The following is a 5,900-nucleotide window of genomic DNA, read 5'->3' on the forward strand; positions in this document are numbered from 1 at the left end:
CCCCCCCCCCCCCCCCCCCCCAGTGAAGAATCGGTTGCAGCAGCAGGCTTTTGGTTGGAGTTTGAATTCATAGTTTTGTGCCTGGGGCAGACTATCTCGTTAGACGGATGGTTGAGTTATTCCTCCGGACTACTGGGTGATCGTGCAGCCCCACAGCAGATGCCCATGCATGTCTTTGCACTGACACATGATCTAAAACTAGCCCGGCACCTCGCCAGGCCGTAAACACTGACACGAGCCAGAATGTAAACAAGGAGTCCAACATGGGCTCCAACACAGCACTAGTCAAATGGAGCTCAGTGTCTCTGGCTGACTTACTCATGAAATCCTGAGTGACAGGTGTCACACATGTAAGTATCACGATCCCAATGTAGCAAAATATTTACTATGAGCCAGTATTGTATAAGGAAGCAAGTGAAAGAATCTTAATTTAATGTCATTGTTTAGGAATTATTAAAAAGTATGATTTTAAGTCTTTGTAATTGGTTAAAAAGTGCTATATTAAGTCTTTGTAACAAGTTCAGACCAAAGCCCATTCAATTCTGACTATTTAATCCCATCTTACATAGCAGCAAACGTAGCTATACAACAGTAGTGCCAAATGTTAAGACCTATGAGAAATGATTACTGTTGATTGTAAATATACATTGAATCCATAAATCTGTAGCATCCCAGTAGCACCTCAAGGTTTTTAATTGGTTCTTCTACAATCTTCCATTAAAACGGCTTGTTGCTGAAAGTTAAGGTTTTTTTAAATGAAGTCCTGCGGATACATAGACTCACGTTAGCCTAGCAGAAGACACTGTTAAAGTTCTCACACATTAACGGTACGTTTCCTACTGTTTGCATGTGGCGTTGATATGAATGTTGGACTTGTGACAGCGCTAGTTTCCCGTCAAGTATTTCACACAAGGTTAACTACGGATCCCCAGTGAGATTCAGCGGCCGCTGTTTCCCTTACGGAGAGACCGTCTGTGAGTCCGGGCAGCCGGGCTGGTTTTTCGGACACATCGGTCCGATGCTAACGTTACTCACCGCAGACACCCACTCAACTGTCATGGTGCTCCGGAACACTGGCAAAGTCAAGAAAACACATGTTTTTCCATCTATAACACGTATTATGTGAACAACTTGAAGTCGTCTCAGTTAACTTTAATAAATAAGTTGAAGTGTTCTCACCTGTTGTGGACATTAGACAACGAGCTGCAGGTGGTGAGGGACAACACAGATCCACTGTAGTTACCGAGGGCTGGACAGCGCGAGACGGAGGAGCCAGCGTCAAGTGAATAGCATAACGTAAACAACTTCCGACAGTAACTTTCAAAGTAAAGCTCTTATTAATTAAGGTGCCACACATGTTGAAACTTTGATAGTCAAATTGAATACACTTGTTTGGAATGTTCTTTGCCACTGAGTATTCCTAAGTGTCGTACATACAAGAAGTGTTACGGTACATTCCTGAAACTACCGAGCAGCAACTTTTGTGTAGCTCTTCCCGCCACTTATTTCGGATTTTATTTTGAAGGCACATTACGTAACTTCTGCTTTTATAGCCTTTATTATCCCTCTTAACTCCATGTAACTTTGCACCGTGTTGTGGCTGGATACGGATCACACAGACAGCGTACAGCACAAAATCAGTAATCCCAAGAAAAAGTTATTGATAAATAAACTGAAACCGGGCATGCATAGTGCCTCAAACTGTCTGGTGTGTGTGTGTGTGTGTTGTTGAATTGGATTTACCTGCCTGCGTGATAGCAGTAATTATGAAATATATATACATAGCCAACATTATAAGGAACATTTAGCTGTTGCTTGTCTCCCTGATGGCCCTGGTAATATAACACATCCATGCATGGGACCCCCTGGAGCCCAATCAAGGACCCCCTGGAGAGATTGGGGAAGCCCGGACATGGTGTGGTTGTGCGGTGGTGACATCTGCTGGGTGGATACTGCTTTGACATTAGTTATTCAGTTCAATACAGCCTCGCTCTCTTTTCATGTTGTTTTTGCATTTTATGTACAAACCAACAAATATAAAAGAAACTGAAGATCAAATCAAATCAACCCAAACCCAGGGTGCAATGAGTCAAAAGCTTCCTTTGGGATTAGAGTTAGGGAGATTTCTAATCTTCTTTATAATGATCCAGGCTCTGACGGATTTGTTTTCATTCTGACTCTTACATGTTCTGGTACCATAATATGAAGACTTATAGTCAAGAAATACCCCTCTATTTCAACATGTTGTCAAGTCAAAAGGCATAAATAAAAGTGAATAAAGATTGAAAAGAGAATGAGTGGATTATGATTATGAGATGATAATAGTTTATTTTTACGTCACAAAGATAAGCTTTTAAGGGTGTACATTTTAGAAGGAAGGCTGTTTGCAAGAAAGACTCAATGTAGTTTTATTATTCTATCATTCTAAAGACCCAAAGTCCCAACCACATGCTGGATTTATATATACAACTCTAAAAACAACTAAAACACAGATACTTAGGCCATTGCACATCCTTCTTCATAATACCTATTTTTTTCTAGTTTCAAATCATGCAAAATATCCCAAGAACATAGTTGATATGCTAGACAACTGCAGGGCTATTGCAGCTTGTATTGTTTTTTAAGGTGTTCATGCTATTGTGTCCACCCCTTGCTGCAGGAGTTGGGCCACGTTGCACACAGTGAGTTTCAATTTCCAGTTTCTGAGATCCAGATTACAACCGAGTGAGGATCGTACGGGAGCAGTTTTGTGCCCCCACTTTGGTGTGTGGTAAAAAGAGGTTTGAGTCCTAAATCGTGGTGTACGTCCACATTCATGCATATCATCTACATATTAAAAGTTACACATTTCACATCCCTGTTCTTCTCAACATCCTATTTTATGTTCAACAAATCTGCACAATTACAAAGAGAAGATTAACAGATACAGTAGATGCGACAGCTGAGACAGTTACAATTCAGCGTGAAGCTCCTCTAGAGCGTCATGGATTGTCTTCCATTTTCCCAGGTCCTGTTCAAGTTTGGCTATACTTGCATCTATCCACTCAGCCTGTGCATCTAGAGCTGTGTTCTCCTCCACGACGCCCTTGAGGCCCTCCATTATTCTCTTCAGTGTCAGGAAGTCATCGGGGGATTCTTCTGAGCATTTCTTTATTAATGCCACCGTTGGCTCAATGAAGCACTTCAATGCCCCCATGCGCTTGTAGAGGGTGTCCCTTTCTGCCTAGTGGGAAAAAGAGACACAACTTCAGGACATGGCAACAACTCTGGTTGCTATGTTACGTTATGCTGTGTCCGCTGTAAAAAGGAATCACAGTTCTCTCATCCTGTTAATGGACTCCATCACTGAAGTTCCTCCAGAGCTGTTTTTGACTGACTCACCTTCAGTTTGGCGAGGCCTTGTTCTGCGTTATGAATGGATTCCTTTTGATTTTCCTGCAAATCCAGAATGAGAATCAACATGCAGTTCCCTTTGGGGACAAATAAGCACGACAGCAGCTCTAATACTGTTGTATATTAGCTCATACGCCTGCAGATAACTCCCTCATGTTCTTATGCTCCCATCGTCCCAGAAACTTTTCATATTTCAGGCTCCAAATTTTGTCACTTTTTCTTGATGTTTTTGTCACTTTTTTTACGTTTCTGTAGAATCTTTCTGCAATTTTTTTTTTAAACGTTTTTGTCACTTTTTTTTCATAGTTTATTTTTTAATTTTTTTCCAATGTAATAAATTGTAATAAAACACCCGCATTTAATGAAAGCATTGAACTGATCACTTCTTTTTTACTTGTGAACAGCGTTGTAGGCAACCATCCACATTCATTTTTGGTTCGGTTGAAATGTTCCTGATATGTTGTGGAACACGAAGGATGTAGATCAAAAGTTTTGTGTGGTATTGTTCTTCTATCAAAGACTACAGTTCTCTTACCAGGTGGTGTTGGTCGCTGCTTGTCAGGGAACTGGTGAAACAGAGCAGACACAGCAGAGGGAAGAGGGAGGGCAGGCCTCCAGCCCCTGCTCTGCTTCTGGACAAAGATGCTGCTGCCATGGCTGTTCGAAATGAGAATTAAAAAACCTACAGGGTCATTAAACAGGAGAAAACATTTTTATGTTATTATTATTATAATGTGTTAAAGTCTACAGTACAATCCATCTCATAGCGAGTTCAAGTTTCTGATCTTACCTGTGATGTAGATGAAAGAAGAGCTGCTGTCCAGGTGATGATGAAGAAAAAGAAATTATGAGATGGCACACAACAAAAATGCTTTTATACTTTTGGAGTCACCTCACCCACAAAGCCCCCGTCCACTCCATAGTATCCTTTAAGTTTCACTTCCACAGAAATAGTATTTGGTTGATTCATTTCCCAGAAATATGCCAGCATCAGGTAGTGTGTCCATAATGTAATGAGTCACAAAACACAACTCCTAGATCCCAAACCAGAACAACTTCAATAGAAACTGTAGACCAATGTGAAAGGAATATTGATGGAGCCCTTATAAACAACTTTTTTTTTAATTCTGAGATATTTAAAAATGTCTGTAAATCAGTGACAGACAATGATGTAAATGTTTTTCAGATATTACCCAACATGTAAACAGGAGTCAAAGAAAGCCCCAGCTCAGTTGGTCTTTCTGAAACCAGCTCGGTTTCTCTTCATGAGAAACCTCAAAGGTCCTGAGTCACTGGGCCTTGGCTCACCTGCCCCACTGGGCCTGCGTGTGTTTCTGTTAGGGCCCGGGGCTGTTGGGAGTGTTCTACATGTTGGTCGGGTTATTCTATTGCGCAATATCATTTTTTTAACCCTCATGGTGTCCTCGGGTCAAATTGCCCCACGTTGTCCTATATCAATGTTCTTTATAATTCCCCCAAATAACATGATTGATTCCAACGCTCTTTGCCAAGTACAAATCTCTACTTTCATTAATTTTGGGTCTTATTCTATTTTATAACATTGTAAAACAAACGGAAGTGTTTTTGAAATAGTATTGAGTAAAAGTTGACATATTCCAGTCTGTGATTATCATCAACATCCATTCCTTTAATTTTAGTCTCAATAATTCCTAATTTCTGCTTTTCTAACTCAAACATCAGGTATAATTTCCTATAAATGAGGTTATTGACCATAAATTCCAAAATTAACTGTAAAACTAGTTAATAAGTTAGTGTTGAAAAACGTCAAAAAAAAGCATCAAAAGTGTTGAAAAAAGGGAGTGAAATGTAAGAAAAAGAAGGTATAGGTACATGTAAACAGGGGTGTTAAACCGGGGGTGTAAATGGGGATGAGTATAAAGTAGTACAATATGGTCTAGTGAAATAATAGTGAAATATCCCAATTGCAGGGGAGGGGGGGCACAATATTAGTTAAAGGCGAACAATGTGTCCAACCATTCTGAATGAAGTACTGTGGTGCTGCAGAGACGTCCTGGGCCTACACATCCGGTCCCACCGACTAAAGGAAAACAGCTTTGTTTGGTACAGGTTCTTGCAAAAATCACACTAGATGACTTTAGTACATTTTTATTTCTTTTAATGAAAATGACAATCATAATACAAAACATTGATCATTCCCTCCAATATCGTGAAATCATATCGCAATCGCAACATTAGTCAAAATTCTAGTAATCTGACATTTCCTCATATCCTGCAGCCCTAGTACCCAGAGTCCCCAGAGAAGGAATGTGCTGTGATTGAGCAAACAGGAGAATGAACTGATATCAAAGGTCCAATTATGTAATGCTCATTTACAGGTTCATACTTGTATTTGGGAAAATGCTTAAACACAATATTTTCTCATACTGTCTGTCTGGATATACCTGTACTCACCAGGTATTCACACTGCGTCTAACAGGCGTTCCATGACACTCAGCGACCATGATGCAACACGGTAAAAAAAAAAA

At 40.2% G+C, this 5,900-nt stretch overlaps 1 protein-coding gene across 4 annotated transcripts in view; it reads right to left on the reverse strand.

Moving 5' to 3' along the window:
* Positions 1-1,285, reverse strand: part of LOC116705622 (caskin-2) — a 73,654-nt gene extending 72,369 nt beyond the window's left edge. For 3 of the 4 annotated variants that reach the window (XM_032541943.1, XM_032541942.1, XM_032541940.1), the window contains exon 1: positions 1,180-1,285. The gene's annotated coding sequence lies outside the window, so the exon portion shown is untranslated. Of the gene's footprint in view, positions 1-1,035; positions 1,074-1,179 lie in introns of all 4 variants that reach the window. The other variant, XM_032541941.1, reaches the window with a different exon arrangement.
* Between the last annotated feature and the right edge of the window lie 4,615 nt (positions 1,286-5,900).

The sequence above is a fragment of the Etheostoma spectabile genome, chromosome 17 (assembly GCF_008692095.1).
Source record: "Etheostoma spectabile isolate EspeVRDwgs_2016 chromosome 17, UIUC_Espe_1.0, whole genome shotgun sequence".
NCBI classification, from domain to species: Eukaryota; Metazoa; Chordata; class Actinopteri; order Perciformes; family Percidae; genus Etheostoma; species Etheostoma spectabile.